Genomic DNA, 17,374 nt, shown 5'->3' with positions numbered 1-17,374 from the left:
ATAGTTTGGATATTATAGAATGAAGGAAGACTCTTAAATTACAATTAGCTTCTTTTTCAACCAACCTTGATAAGTGGATTGACCCCCACCTCCCTCTCTCTCTCATACAGAATATGTACCATGGAAATCAAAACCAAGACCTAGAACCGGAAGTCAGAGTCAGAGGCAAATTTACACACTCTACAGATCATCAGGCCACCTGAAATCTGCCCCTGTCCCCTTCAACAGTCACTTAACATGGCCAACTCTCCATTTTCCCCCCAAAGCTTTGGACCTAGAAGAAGGGAAACTCCCTTCCTCTCTAGAAGTGGGGTAGAGATGTCGATCAAAAGCCATGGGCACAGACCTTAAATTAATCTTAGCATTTTCAAAGCTGACAATATTGATTAACCCTTGCTAAGGTTTTCTAATTCTCATCATACTTAGAACTAAAGCCCAGATTTTAATTAGCTCTTCCTCCTTAAAGGGTCTGCATGGATTCTTCCACCTGAGGTAGTTGTTTTTTATCTGGACATCTCCATACCCAAAATATATATTCATCTATCGTTGCACTTTCTGCTTGTGATTTTTATACACAGACTTTCTCCAAAGGCTTCTGATGTTTATCTGAGCAATTCAAGGCCAGAAGGAATATGACTAATTTTTTTCCTAAAATTCAGTAGGTACTCAATAAATGATTATTTTTAATTAATGAACTTAAATAGTTAGCTGTAGAAGATTTAATAGGGAAAATTTCATTTCTCTTATTTGGCCAAAGATGCAAACCATTATATGTAATAATGAGAAATGTTGGCTGTGTTAGGTCAAATTAAGTACTATAAGAAAGTGTTATCTCAGAATAAGAGTAGGTTGATTCCAGGATTTTTATAATATAAATAATACTGCAATAAAAAAGAAAATCACAGAAGTAAATTTTTGAGTGCCTCCCTGGTTATATCGAAAAGGTTAACTTCCTGAAAATGAACTACTGGGCCAAATGAAACTGAATTTTCCATATTCTCATTAACGTTGCGTATTATAATTGAGTATATGAATAATTGATAGATAAAAGTCATCTCTTTTTTGTTTTATGTTATATATCGCTCAGTATTACATATATAAACATTTTATATATATATATATATGCGTGTGTGTGTGTGTGTGTGTGTGTGTGTGTGTGTATATATAAATAAATAAAACACTGGGGAGGATCGGTGGCCCCAATTCTCTGTCCTCCCTATATGCACACCCTCTCTGCATACCTTTGCAGTATGTTCACAAAACATAGAGTATACTTCTTATCCTTTGACAGTGTGACTTTCTTTAACCAACGTGAAGTTAGAGGAGATGATGGAAGAGGGAGTTGAAATGAGACTTTGTGGCTGACGGTGCTTTCCTGTATTTATGTCATGCTCAGAAGAGGCATACGGCCCGCCAAGCCTGCTGGTCCCAGGAGGAGCGTGAGTGGCAGGTGGAGGAGAGTCATCCTAGCCAAGTTGCAACGTGAAGTTGCACCATCCTGGCTGACTCAGAAACTCATGAACACAAAGCAGATGCTTTATCCCACTGAAAATCTGAGATAAAAACTACTAGAGACCCAGCTTGGGTTAATTACTGGGCATATACGACAGTGAACAAGAAAGCAACAACCCTTTATGTTGCATTCAGGGCGAAAAGTACAGTAAAAAAATATTACCTATATTTTATAATGTGATTTGATGAAAAATACAGAATAAAAAGTGGCATACAAGGGGCACGTCTTTGATTTCTGGTGAAGTTGAATATTTTGTATTTTCTTTTCTGAAATTTGCCTCAATGTGATTTTCAAATTTTTCTTAAGAATTCATATTTTTCTAATTTGTAGTTATTTTCCTGTGTTACTTATACTTACATAATATATGTTTACATATGGTGACTATTGTAAATGTTGCAAATATGTTTCCTAATTTGATTAAAATTTTATGTTGTTAAACAGAAATTGTTTAAATTATAGTTTAATGGACTTTTGTTTTAGGCTTTACTGTATGTTTAGAAAATTTTTACATTTTGATTTTTACATTTAACCTTAATCGTCAGTGACTTATTTTGTTGTATGATGTGAGATAGGAAACTAACTCTACCCTTATTCCTGCCAAAGGTTTTCATCAACAATATTTAATCCAATCTTTCACAGTTGATGTGAAATGTTACTATTGCCATGTAACAGGCAGTGGCTGGCATATATTTTTATTGTTGAATAACATATAGCCAGTAATATCTTGCCTTGATGATATTAAACAGTATGTATGAAGTTACTTTCAATGAAAAAAGCAAGTAACATATATGACACAATAAGTCCCTAATTCTGTAAAATCAATATACACACACACTTAAAAGGAAGATTAGAAAGAAATTCAAAATATATGATGCCTAATTCTGAGTAGATAAGAGAATAATGAACAACTTGTATTTCTTCCTCATTGTAACAAATAGTACTTCTACAATCAGAAAATCCAGTTTTAAATAAATTATATTAAAAGAAACAGCTAAAATAATAACACTTCTATAACTTGAAATGTTCTATTAACTAGAACTCCACATTTATTTGCTTATTTGTGGTTTAGATAAAACAGCCAATTTCTGTAGAGTTTTCAAATTAATTAAATGAGACATCATTCAGCTTGCCCTTAGCCAAATAATAATAATAATAATAATAATAATAATAATAATAATAATGATAATAATTTAAATGTCCTTCCTTTCTTCTTCTAGAAAGTCATTTCTTAACTATCCTATCATGATTCTTAGGAGAAAGTCTATTTCTTTTCTTTCCTTTCTTTCTTTTTTTCTTTTCTTTTTTTTAATGTTGTAGCAGAGCCATATCAGAATTTTTCTTCCTTCCTTCCTCCCTTCCTCCCATTCTCTCTTTCTTTCTTTCTTTCTTTCTTTATTCTTGCCTTAGGTTTAGGCAATGTCCAACATCTTCCCAGAAAGGAGGGAGAACCAAACACAGCTGCCAAGAAGGAGAGCCACCTTTTGCTTAGAGATATGGATTTATGTTTATATCCCTTAGGAAGGTTTTTGTAAACACTGAGATACTTGGAGGGAAGCTCCGTGGCTTCTGAGGAACCATCCAAGGCTGTAGCTGCATAATTCTTTAAATTATCAAGATAAGGCATGGAGTGAGCCAGCAACTCAGCAGCTCACTCTTGAGGGGAGGCCCATGGCTGAGAAAAGATATGTTTACAAAGTGGGTGACGCACACCTGGCCTCCTTGCAGCACCCCAGGGACACATCCCCACACATCCAAGGTTATGGGGTAAGAAGGAACAGAAATTCAGCACGGCCTCTCCTGCCACATGTCAAAGTTAATTCTACTTTAGATGAGTCTTAATTATGCCGGTGAAGTTTAGAGTTTAATAGAAAGAACCTGTTCACTGAAACCATAACTTTTAGTTATGCTCACTTTAAATGCCGTGAGCCTAATTTGAAGCTACAGTAATTTCTGAGGCAACAAACCCTCCATCTTTCTTACGGAATGGTTGGCTCATTGTCCTTTCCTGTGAAATTACTCACCCGAGGGAAAACCTGCATCTTCTAGAAAATATTTAGCCTCCGATCGTCTGAACTTGGTGTATTCAATTCTTACACTCAATTTTTGATTCAAATGTATTCTTCTTGTGGAGAAAATAAGATCTAGCAACCTTGTTCACGGGATTTCTTTTCCCCCTATGGGTAGAAGCCACCCAGTGTTTGAAAGCCTACTCTGTGCCTACTGGTGAGGAACTATGGCTTTTACAGACATTTTTTTATTAAGATATACTTGATCTATACCATTATATTAGTTTTGGGTGCACAACATCGTGATATGTCTGTGTAATGTGAAATGGTCACCACAAAATGTCCCGTTAACATCCATCACCACACAGAGCTGCAATTTAAAAAAAATACTTATAGCATCACTTAGGGGAGATAGTTGTCTATTGTGTTCCTTTGTTTGTTGTTCAGAAGAAGACGTTCAGATACAAAGAAGTACACAACATACCCAAGGTCGCATCTCTTCTAAATGACTGAACTGGCACTCAAACTCATGTTTTTCTGACACCAACAACAAGAACAAAATAATTCTAAATAAGAAAGAATCAAATAAGACTTTTTAAACCTTTTCTTCAGGAAACCAGATGGTGACTGATCATTGATATTTCCTAAATGAGACATCAGTAGGGGCAAATAAGTCGGAATAGGTAATCTAGAGCTGCCTACATCCAGGTTCACATCAAATTTAGCAGCAAATACAGGGCAGTAAGAAGTCCGGGCAGCCATCCGGGCAGCCATCATTTAATCTTTACAGCTATCTATCCCTTTAAGGGGCTTTGCTTTTGTTATTTTTGACTTTTTTTTTTTTTTTAACAGTTAGTGTTTTTCTTTTGAAGTAATTAAAAGGAAAGGAAGTCTAAAGAGAGACTGAGTGACATCCAATATTCCCTAATACCCTCTTGTTGCTTTAGGTGATTGGTACACTTAATTAAGGAGGACTCTTGCTCTATCATCGACTAGGGCCTGACCTGGGGGGGGAAGGAGTGAGCTGTAACCTGACCGAGCCCAGGTGTGTGCCTGCAGGTCACACGCTGGGAAAACATGTGGCCCCAGCAAGCTTTCCCAAGTCTGGCCATGCCTTTAACTATTTCAGGTCTTTCTCAAATGTCCACATCCTCTCATGCTCAGGCGATACCAGCGTGCTTTCCTCTAGATTAAGATTTTCAAGTTGGAAAAGGAAGTGCATAAGGTGAAGGGATTTGTTTAAGGCTTTAAAGTCTATGGCAAAAAAACAAACAAACAAACAAACAAAAAACTCATCTCTCCTGACTGCTCATCACTGCTCTGTGTACCACGACACAGGGCCATGTGTCGTGCAGACTCGCAGGAATTCAGAAATACTAGCTATTTCAAAGAAACGTTCCCTTCTTCTAGAGCATAACATCATTATTTTTCACCTCATTCTTTCCTCCCTCCTTTCCTGTCTCCCTCCTTTCATCCATCCTTCCTTTCTTTTTTTTCTCTTTTCTCTATTTCTTTTTGTCCATCTGTCCATCCATTCATCTGCCTGCCTGTCACAGATAAAGCCGTCTTTGAGTTAACTGTTCTAGGAAACATAGCCCTTGGGTATCCAGCACATGGTGTTAAGGAAAACACAGCGGCAGATGCACTTTGTTCTCTGTGGACTCTCCTATCCAAGAGGTATTTATTGATAGAAAGTCTGTGGATGGGTAGGGGAGGCCACAAAACCTTCTACACACACAGCACCAGTGGGAAAATAAATTCAAGTGTCTTCCCTATGGACAATCTTAGTGCCCATTGTCCATGAGCCATGAGATACCACATTTACAGGCAAAAGTATAAAAAATAAATGATCACCTTTGACATCAACAGAGAATGCTATTTTTTTAATAAAGAAGTACCTGAGTCTGATTTTGCAAGTGTTTTGCATTTCAACCATTTTTATTAGGGATTCTCTTTATGAAAGCATTCAAAAACTGATCACACAGTTGCCTGAGTTTTTCAATAGTCAATTGATCTTATATTGAAAACTTCTTTCTGTGTGAAGATTATTAACCCAACTCTTTTCCAGTCTGTACCTTAGTCCCATGAACTATATTGATTGACATCCTTTCAGAATGTTATGTGAATGCCCCAAGGAGCCAATCAGGTACAGACACCCCTTTGGCCAAAGCCCACTTGAATTTCAATAACCTGCCTTACACAATCACATGCAGACAGAACTATTTTATGTTCTGCCACATGTTCTTTCCGCTTTGTTGCGGGGCAGGCAGAGTAGGAGAGGGAATGTGGGCATTTGAGTCACGAGGTCTAAATTGCAAATTCTCTCACTATATGTAAAATTGGGGCAATTAACCCTTCAGAACCTTGACGCACATGTAAAGTAGTAATTAAATACCCACTGGATAAAGTTGCTGACAATAGGCAAATGCACTCGCAAAGTAAATGACTCAATGTATCACCTAGTAGAAGCAGTAGATGTTCAATAAATAAATTCCATGCCCTTCTCTTTCCTTAGAACAGCCACGGTTCGCCTTTAGGAGACCTTCGGATCCTGTCACCCCTTTCTGTTGTATTCCGCTGTCTTCTTTTTTCACACTTTTTAAAAAACTTTTTCTACTTTTCCTGTTGATTTTTGCTTCCTTTTCCCCCGAAAGACTCTTTTCTGTAGACAGTATTAGCCAATTAGAATGTTGTACTCCTTCTGATTAGTGAAGTGGTTAATCACTGTTCTGGCCTCTATCAGTTAAACGTTCTTTTTGTTTGTATCCTCAGAGACTTCTCAAGGATCTCTTTTGACCTCTAGGAATACTTTGGCTGCATCCTCACTCAAACCCCCCACTTCTCCCAAACGCATCCACACACACTCTGTAATTGCAAGACTTGGAATTGTCCCATTGACTTGGGGGTACCCAGACAACTAAGCTTTGTCTGTAGTTAGGATCTGAATGCGGGCTTATGAGCCTATGATAAGGACCCTTTGGAGCAGAGGCAGGAGACAAGACTACTGTTTCTTTCATTTCTCCTCTAGTTCTTCTAACTTTCTAAATCCAAACGTCAATGCCAGGATTAGAACTCTAAAAATCCCAGTCTTACTCAAAATTACACATAACGTTGAACAACATTTTTCTTATCACTGAATTCTGCTCTTTCCAATTGAAGGATGCTGAATTACCACGTCATCTTGTGTTTGGCTTCCGATGTTTTATTTTGTCACTATGTTTTGCTTTTGCCTTATAAACCAAGAGGCTATGATTTCTTTTCACATTTCCAAGGCTTTCAGTAAATAAAACAAATAAAATCGATCGATATTTAAGATTACTCATGAATATGTTATCAGATATTCAAGGTTTTTAAATTTGGGGTTTCTGAGAATACTAGTGCATCTGTGCATGTTAGTAAGAGTTTCTCTGGAAGAAACATGTCATGTCAAATAAGTCTGTGAGATGATGGAGTAAATAAAGTTAGACAGATTTTGGAAAACATTGCATTTTTCAAACTACTAGTCCACAAAACTCCTTTTTGGTGGAGTATCTTGTGGGGGTGCTACTCTAAAGAAAACACTTAGGGAAATACTGGAGACGCCTAAGGATACAGGCAGACTATTAGAATGAACAGTGGGCTTACATTTCTCAAACTTTGATACTGCGTGTTCTAAACTGTAGTACACACCATCTCTTCCCTATTTGTCTGGTAGCAGCACCTTGATTTTTCTTTGAAGACATACATCCCGTCCAAGAGGAACAAAGGATCAGTGTCTGTTCTCTGTTGCCCAAGGAGCGGGCAGTGGTTACACTTCCAGGATTCTCCGTCCTAGGAATTTGAATCTTAGCTTACAGAACCTGTACAGAACAACACAGCAGATTCTTCTGTGGGAAGCACCCTAAAGCAACTGCTCTTCTGTTCTTAGACCACGGATTGACGCATGGTAGACGTCCCTATCTGCTTTGCTTTGATGGTACTTCAAGAATCTACTTATCGAATCCATGGGGTTTTTCACATGCCCACGTCTGTCATCTCAAATGAATCATGGCTGCATGAACCAATCAAATGAACAGCACCTTTGAGGCTCCATCTCAGCTTCTGTGCCCACTGGTGTCCTAGAAAGACAACTGGGACATCATCCCCTTATGATATTCACTAAACACTTCGACGAGTTCCTAGGCTGATGAAATTTTGCCCCTTCCATGTTACTCAATGTGCAGCACTGAAAACAGTGACTAAGACTTTTTACTGAGATTTCGTCTGATGAAACGAGACATTTCATTATGTCTGATGTCAGGAGAACCCCTCCATCCCCCCCCAAAAAAAGGTAATATAATTGTCAGTTTATAACCTGCACTGTTATCTGTATATAACAATGGCAGGGGCTAGAAGAAGACTGTGGATTAGATTCAGTGAAAACATATTCCTACCCCTGCCCCTAGATGTAAAATCAGAAATTAAAATTAAAAGAGAGAATTAATGTATCGATCCAAGGGTTGGCAAACTATAGAGCCCATGTAGCCATCCATTTACATACAACTATTGTCTGTGGCAACATCTGCATGGCAATGGCAGGGTTGGGTGATTGTGACAGAGACCACGTGGCTGGCAAAAAATATTTATTATCTGGCCTTTCTACAGAAAAAAAAAAAAAAAAAGGTTTGCCAACACCTGGATTTAACCACATTCTATACATTGATGAGAGGAGTCCTGAAAATAGTGTTTAGTATCCACTTCTATTTTGAGATTTCCAAAGAGAATGGCATTTGGAAAATCTAGTTATAAAAGCTTCATTTCTACCATCCATACGGCTGTGGTACCTTGGCAGTCATTTAACTTCTCTGAGTCTCAATTTCCTCCCTGTAAACTGAGGATGTGAATGAATAACACTGAATTCTCAGACTTCTAGTAAGGGCTCTAAGTATGCTCTAGTATAACTGAATATAATCTATGAAGTTTAAACCGTCTTCATTTTAAGGAAGAACACTGTAGACGAAGCTCACAATTCCCCAAATATATTCTCCCATCCCAGAGACAATCACTTTTACCCAAGTTTGTTAAAGTTCTAGTCATTTGCCTCCAAATTATTACATAATATGCTACACGTATTTCTATTTCTTTATTTAGCAACTTGAAGTGTATCTATTAAATTCCCATTATGATGGATGAGGATTTCATGTGTCCTACTTTCTGCTTATATTTCTATAACTCTACTTAACATAATAAAACCTGTACATCTTGTTCTACTTCTTGTTCTGCCTTTTTACCTTTCAACTTCTGTCAGATCTACTATTATTTTTAATTTACTAACATAATTCTATTATGTTCTGAGATCATTACAGATTCTGTATTTTTCCAAATAAAAAGCTTTCTCATAAGGTGTAGGTTAACTTGAATATATACATTTATATGCCATAAAAGAGTCAACTGGCTACTTATTATATTTAATTAACCAAATTAGTAATAGAAAAAATATAGGAAAGGTATAATATACACATACTACTAATTTAGAAATATTTTCCTACTTTTATGTTTTTATGGAGCAATTCTTTTTGAAGTCTTTATATACCGGGGTACCAAAAAAATGTATACACATGACTTGTAGTCATCTTTCATTATAAGTATATACTGACCATTACAATTTTAATATAGTTTTTTCCTTTCTTAAAATGTGTATACTTTTTTTTTTTGGCACCCTCTGCACATGTCCCTGTCTCCTCTAGATCCATCTGCGAAGTCATTAAAGGCTGTTTCAAAATCGTCCTTGCTTTCATCTTAATTGTTTCACATATAGATATTTTTTTGAATCCAGACAGTGTTGTCGCTATAATTTTATCCCAAACTGCAAGTTACCAAGTACATTTTTAAATGCAATCCAGAAGATGAAATTCATGTTCTCCATAATATAACAACAAACTTTACTGCTTTTAAAGGGCTCTTTAAAACGTATGCTTGCAGCAACTTTTATTACTTGCAAGTATGAGGTCTAGCAATAATGACCAAATCTGTGTGAAATTGTTTTGCCTTGACTGTTGGTAGCTTGCTATTTCATTCCAGAGTCACAATAATAATAATAACTTGAATATTTTTCATTCCACTTCATTTGCTCTGTTCTCTTGTTCTGATACTGTGAACTTTTGGAGTTAACTCTCCTGTTTCCTACATTTTTCTCTCAATTTTTGTCTTTTTTTCTTGTGCTCCACCTTCTGAGAGATGTACTTATCTTCATTTTCAAACCCTTCTTTCTCTTGATTTCCCTCTACAATCGTATGTTAAACACCTAGAAGCTCTTCTGGTTCAGCAGGAGTTCATTTTTCATAGCAACCTGTTCTTGTTTGAGGAATACAACATCTTCTCACATTTCTGAGGATAATTATTAGCGATCGTCTGTTTTATCCCCCCAAACCCCTGTGGGAGTTCATTTTGAATTCTATTTGTTTCTTCTTCTTCTTCTTCTTCTTCTTCTTTTTTTTTTTAAAGGTTTTTTGTTCCAGCTGAAATATTCCTCAACTTCCTAGAGATGCTCGTCTCTCCCTTTTCAAAAATGAGGGAAGAATAAGTTTGACTGGAATCTCTGAGAGCTCAGGTGAGGCTCACTGACTTTGATTTAGGGTGACAGGCGACGACCCAGGGAGGCTACACAACAAGAACTTTCTTCTGGAGTCCTAAACCTTCATCAACTCCCAGGTTTTCTCTAGGCAGTTCGATTCCTTTGCAGAATGGCTGTGTGACACCCTCGCCTGGAGTAAGCGTCACACTGCCAATACTTATGCCTGCTGGGTGGACGGGGAAGCTGACTGTCCCTCATCACCTACTCCCTCTCCTTCAGGCTCACTCCGTCATCCCTTCTAATGCCAACACCTCTCTGGAGCCTGCAGCCAGCCTGCTCAGCATCAGTCTTCTCTACGCTCATTCTGGGCTACATCTTCTTCATTGACTTCATAATATGACATCTCACATATACTCTCTGCTTCCAGAAATGTGGCAAAATTTCTGATTCCCTGATGGCTCGGGGTTTTGTCGATTTATGTCTATTTTTATTTCTTAGTATCCTTGATTGTCATTTATCCGGTGTTTGGGAGGTAGAGGAGGAAAACTCATATGGTCAGTAACCTGTCCTGAACTAGAATCCAACTTTTATTTTATGAAACTTCACGTATTGCTTTGATTATTTCCTGGTTATTTCCTTTCCGTGAACGATAAGTGACAAAGTTATCACACTGGAAATAAAGGAAATAGACACCAGATCCCGCCCCCTTAAAAAATTTAGCCTTATTAGTCTTGATCTGCAAAGCGTTCACCTCTCCCTTTGGCAAACATGTTTCTGCTGCTGTCTTTTTTAGAAATAGTTTTTGAGAGAAGCGATTTGCAGGTATTTTTTTTTCTTGCCTAACACTGTACACCTACACCGCTTAACTCTCTTTCTTGAAGATGAGTTTTGGATCCTCTCCAAAAGATGTTTGAATTGTAATCTTTAGGAGTCTATCAAATTTAGGGCTATTCCATAGTATGTTTAGAGGATCTTAACCTTGCAATTAAGAACTGAGCGTGGCATATGTCTGCCAATGTGTCGAAGCAGCATTTATCGTGTGTCGATGGCAAATGTTCGCTAGTGAGTGAAGGGTAAGCAGAACGCGGTGTTGGAGTTACAGGACCGCTGCCCAGGTAGCCTCCTCTGATTTCGTGTTTCACACCAGCTGTGGCGTAAAGCTCTGGTTTTTCACACCAGCTGGGCTTCCATCTATTCCCTCTGCAATTAGGTGGCCCATACTGACAGTCTCTGATATTCTAAGGGCTTTTTCCTTTTCTTCTTTCTTTTCTTTTTCTCCTCCCTCCTGAGACACATTGCCTTGTGAACACCAAAATAAGGGATGTAGATTAAGAAGCCACGGACAGCTTTCCAAATTCCAAAAGAATGAAAATAAATAAAAAAGAAAAAGCCAGCCCAGGCTTGTTGAATAGGGTGAGCTACCACACAGTCAGACTTATTTCTTTTTCCCTCTTCCCCCTTTCCTCTTCTGCCTTCCCTGCCCAGTCCTCCTTCTTCCCCCTTCTCCTCATCCTTTTCTCTTCCCTTCTTTTTTCTTCCTGTTACGCCTCCTCCCCCAAAATGAACTTTTTCATGTATCAAGGCCTCACTAAAGCTGCCCAGGTTTCTGATAAGCATCTCCAATTCTCAACTCGACAAAGTGGTAATCGGATGTTATCAGGAAAGGCAAAAGTTGATGGCTATGAGCCAACGAGTTGCTGAACAAATAGGTGTTGAAAACATCCACCTCAGCAGTTTAAACAACAAGTTGGGGACAGGGGAGGGTTGAAACCAACACCAGGCAGTGGAAACGTGTGGGGTTTTTCCTCCCGATATGGGCACTCTCGTTCTGGGTCATGGATTCAACAGGTGTGGTTAGTAACTCGAACACCAAACATAGCTGGGATGATGGCAGTCCAAGAGACTGTTGGCCAGGACATCTCTTTTGTCATTGTTTCAGCCTACTGGGTCCCATGTGCCCTTTGGCCTTGAAGTAGCTATTGTCAAAGAGGAGCAAACAAAGCCAAATGTTAGTTAAAGTCGTAAGGACAAATTTAAAACAGTAATGTACTATTGCCGTAGGAAAAGAGTCCAGTGTGAACCACAGTCAATTCCAGTATGTACAGGGGTGACGGGACATTTGACAGGGAGAATCAGGGAGTAGGGAAAGGGATAAGCAGGGGCTCCCCAGTCAGGGCAGTGAAAAATGACAAAAAGTGAGAATGGGGGTTGGTCCATGCGAAACCCATCTGGGTTTGCCAACTGGCACTTGCTGAAGTTCGGCTCCTGCCCTAACAGAGGCTGGCAAACAGAGGGCTTATCTTCAGGTGCGGACCAGAAGAGGGAAATTCTACTGGCAGCTTTGAGTTTTCTCAGGTAGACACTTTAGGGTTATGCTAAGGATGTGGACCTGTACTGTTAGAAACCGTGTTGCTGTTCGTTCGGTTCTTTAGAGGCAAGACTGAGGCCTAGTGGAGAAAAGGCTCAGAAGAGCCTGGCTCCTCCTTGGGCAAGGAGAGAATCTTTCTCAGTATATCAAGGGCCTGGCCTGGTTTACTTTGTCAGTGGCAGGATTCTGGTTCCCCATTTTAGGCCACAGACTCAAGTTAAATATGAAACAAAACCGTGTTTAGGGTTCTCGAAGTAGGCTCAGCTAAATACATAGTTAGTCACTAAAAAGAACTTTTGAGAGAAAGTGAAATTTTCAGTTCAAACCATGACGAAAAGGGGAAAACTCCACTCAAAGAAAATATGCTGTACTCATCATGTATGGGCCTTCCATCGGAGAACTGTTCCCATTTTTCAAAACACTAAAAAGAAAATACAAACCCCTACATTCAGGGATAAGAGACCTGAGGGGTGAGCCCACAGAGCAAACCAACCAGGTTTGCATAGAAAACAGAGGTGAAGTCTGGGTGTTTCTCCAAGCCCCTGGCGCTCATTATTCTCCCCCACAAAGAGCTTGCAGTCCAGAGATTAACATTTCATATGTCCATATGCTTGAACATTTCTGAGTGCTATTAAGAACGCCCACAGAAAATGCGGGTCACACTGAGGTATGTAGACTACACTTGCAAGGCCATATTTCTGAAACCTCGCTTCTATTTTTGCAAGTTAAACTTTTGCAGGTGGTATGGTGGTTGATGCACGTATCACAATGTGAATATGAGCCAATTAACCAACAACCACATTTTATGAGGTTGCAACCACCTAATTGTTTTGTGTATGCAGCTAATTATGTCTGGGAGAGGTTTCTGCATAAGGAAAAGGAGTCTGTTCTGAGAAGTGAGTGTGCAGCAAAACAAAAGTTCTCCTGTAAGTGCATCAGGGGCAGGGATCACATCTTCTCTGCGCTTTATAAACTTCCACAAATCTCTTTGGGCCCATGGATCCTAAATGAATATGAACTGCTAATGACGGCGTGATCCTAAAGTTTGGAAAACAAATCGACTAGCTGGCTGCAGTGGATAATACCCACGATATAAAATACCCACACAATTCTGATTGGTTGGTATGGCTATTAATTCACTGACTCCTTTCCTTATAGACTCAAAGAATTTTTGAGCTAGAAAGAAACATGAAGGTCATCTATCTCAATAACATTATCTCAAGATTTGCAAGGGAAGGCCCAGATAAATTACGTGACCTACTCAAAGGTGTGATGTCTCCAAATCGCACTATGTCTAATCCAGTGCCCCTCCCAACAGACCCAACACTTCCTCAATTTCTTCTTTAAGGTACGAGAGGTCGCACACGTCCAGGGAAAACATGTCTCTTAAACCCATGCATACTAGGCCTAAGGGAACGCCGAACAATTAATTTTATTCCAGGAAGCTAAACTTGTTCTTATAAATTGGTCTGTCCAGACAAAGGAGTGGGCAAAGTCTGCAGTTTTATGCAGATAGATTATATTTTTGTTATTATTGCAGCTGCTCATTGATATTTTAATGCAAGTTTTTACTGAGCTACGCCCTGGGGCTTTTTAAATTGAGGGTTCAATTATTTCTAAAATCTAATAATTAAGTAAATTAATGAGCCTAGTCAGAAATCTGGCAACCTGACTGTAAGAATTAGACACAAGAAAAATTAACGGGAGGTGTTTTGTCCCTTTTTACAGGGAGATCTTTTAAAATCATTTAGACTGTGTTTTATAGATATGAATGACGTCTGCCACTGAGATCCACAAACAAGCACAAATTTGGGTTAGACATCCAGCTTAACAGCCGGTGGGGGGGGAGGGGGCGCAGGGCAGCCTTTGTGATGTAAGTTGTCCCCCTCCCTTGCCAAAGCACTTTTAAATTTCAGAAAGTGTAGCCTCTGGAAAAACACAAGAATATTACCGCGTTCATGTCCCTTCACTTAAAGACAGCAATGGATGAATCAGGATATGTTCAGAAGAAAGTGGCCACAAATGGCCACTCAAAAGCTGTAAGATGAAGTTTAGTTAAGGAAACGATGGATGTTGACTTGGGGAAGACTCCTCACAAGAGCGCATGGCAGATTTCTGAAAATACTTACAAGAGACCTGCGTTACTCCTGGACCGCCCTGGGACTGCACAATGAGGTGCAGCTGTTGGTTCTATACACGTTTCCATGTCACGCTTTTGCTCCTAACCCTGGGTCTGCTGCTTGGTTTTCTAAACCCAGTCTGAGAAAGGAGGCTACTTCTCTCTGGTTCCCCCGCCTCACAGAGTTTCCATTTAAATTCCTTCATCGGTGAGGCTTTTCACTTGGGTTCCCAGTTCCTAAAATTGGGGTTTGCACAGTTTTCCCTCATCTCAAAGGAGTGGCTCGGCTTCATATCCTCACGCTGGTCTTCTAAGCATCATTCATCTCAGGCTCCCCTAAGCTATTTCTCATCAGCTACTGGATTCTCGGGGCTGCGTATTTGCCTGATGCACATCTGGAGATGGCCAAACTCCTGGACAAGATGTGACATGCCTATACAGTGTTTGAACCCTACGGGGGCTTATCGGAAGAGATTTTCATTTTAACAAGATGGAGAATGTCCAGCATAGTGTTTTTGTATCTGTATCCTTCATGGGGTTCACCCCATGTTCCTGTCGCATCCTCACACATGCAGAGGTGCAGACACTGAGATTCGAATGCTTTGGGTGATTTGCCTGAGATCCCACAACGAGTAAAGGCAGGCCTGGAATACGCATGATGATCTGACAGCAAAGCGCACGTTGTTTTCACCATAATCCCCTCCTCTCATTAGTTCACACCCCAGATTCTGATTTATTTTTATACAAAGACAGTGAAAACTACAATAGGACTCTTTATGAAATATGGTCTCGTGTAGCCCAGGTGTGTTCATTATTCACACAGGACATAATTACTAAAACCAGTGTTCCAGGACCTTCTAAAGTTTAAAAGCTCTTACGGTCTTTACTTAATTCCTTAGAGAACAAAGGATGTTTTGTCCTGGGGGATTCCAGTTGAATAAAGCTAATGAAATGAAATTTTTTTTTCCACAAGCAAACCAAACGATGGAACCTGGAAAGAAGGCTCAGGCCTTGAAGATGGAGGGAGAAAAACTAAGAGACACAGCAAACCGCATAGGGGGTGGGACTACCGCATTCAGGCTTTCTCTGCAGCTCCCGTCCCACCGGACCCCGCTCTGATCTCTGCTGACTCTTCGGGCCTCTCGCAGCTCTTCAGTAGCGGTGGTGGATGGGCTGATGGGAGCGTCCTGCTGGACGAGGGAGAGGGACCACAGGGGTGTGGAGTGTCCAGCAACTGAGGTAAGGACTGCAATCTGGGTGAGGAAATATCCCACTGGAAGAGGGAGTGTGATGAGATGGGAAGTCAGGCCCTTCGAGTCCAGTGGCTCTCCACCAGCTGTGTGGCCGGGGCCACATTGTTTATGAACCTTTCTCTGAGCTCCAGTGACCTCACTTGTAAAACAGTAATAAGGCTACTTAGCTCATCAGTTTTGATATCAAATTAAAGACGTTATTAATTACATAACGTACTTTGCATGAAAACGTGTTGAAAAGCAGGTCCTACTTTCTATACGGCTGGCCACAATAAAATATGTCTTTTCCAAATCTGTATGCACTAGAGGAAAGAGATCATGCCATTTTCATTTTTCTCCTTGCAGGATGTAAAGATGCATGGCTGCGTCTTTAGCTTCAGTATCACCTCTGCTCTAAGGAGGAGGAGCAGTGCTCCTTCCTCTTCCGTGTCATAGATGCCCCTTCTGATGTCATACGGTCTACAGGGAAGAATAATTACCCCAGTGGCTTTTGAAATATCTGATATACTGAGGGTGCATAACAAAGATTTGAAAAAAGGAGTTGGTATCCAAGAAATCAAGACAAAATTATGTTTGCTGGGATGACCTCAGTAAATGAACCAGTGTACACTTGTTAGGTAAAACCGGCCATGGATTATTTTGCCTCAGCATTCGCTCAGTTTTATGGTCAAGGTATAATGTGAGTGGAGGAAAACTCCCGGTAAGAATATCAGTGTTGGTGAGGACAAATAATGGATGGCAGCACAGCTAGAGTTTTCCTACTCTGAAGAGCCATTGGGACAGCCACTTTGGGAGCCTTTTTGTCAGTACCTGTGATGACCAAACACACATATCCTCCATGCCCTTGCAATGCTAATCCTAAAATTTCACCCAACAGAAATATATATGTTCTCCAAAGGCCATGATCATACCAATATTACATATAATAGCACCCAAAAGAAAATAACCCAAATATTATCAACCATGCTATAGATAAAATGCTGTATGATCATTCAGCAATCAAAAAAATTGAGAGCAAATGGGTACATGCAATAGCATCAAAGTATGTCCAAACATAGTACTGAGCAAAAGGAGCCAAGCCCCTAAAAATATATACTATGACTCAATTTATAGAAAGTTCAAGAACAGGCAAAAACGAATCTAGGGTTAGTCAGAAAAGCAGTTATTTTTGAGGACTTCATTACTCAATAGATTAATAGATTTCTAGAGAGTTGGCCGTGTTCTATACCAATGCTTCCCAAACTTCAGTGTACAATAATCTTGTTGAAGTGTAGATTTCAACCACCATGTCTGGGCACGACGTAAGAGTCCGCATTTCTAATAAGCTCCTAGGTAATGGCAAGGCTGCTAGTAAGTGGCTCACCCTCTGAGTGGCTAAGTGTGGTACCTTATTCTGAATGGTGGCTACACGGAATACAGGCTTGACTTGTAAAATTTCACCAAATTCTACGTTTATGGTTCGTGCACTTTCTGGTTATATGTTATACTTCGATGAAAAGGTCTACTTAAAACAAATGTCTCTTGGAATGGAAGCCCGAAGTGAATTTTTTACTGCAGCTTTATAAGTGACAGAGATAGAACTC

This window comes from Rhinolophus ferrumequinum, chromosome 28 (assembly GCF_004115265.2).
Source record: "Rhinolophus ferrumequinum isolate MPI-CBG mRhiFer1 chromosome 28, mRhiFer1_v1.p, whole genome shotgun sequence".
Classification (NCBI taxonomy): domain Eukaryota; kingdom Metazoa; phylum Chordata; class Mammalia; order Chiroptera; family Rhinolophidae; genus Rhinolophus; species Rhinolophus ferrumequinum.
The sequence above is the reverse complement of the archived record's forward strand: the minus strand, read 5'-3'. Positions refer to the sequence as shown.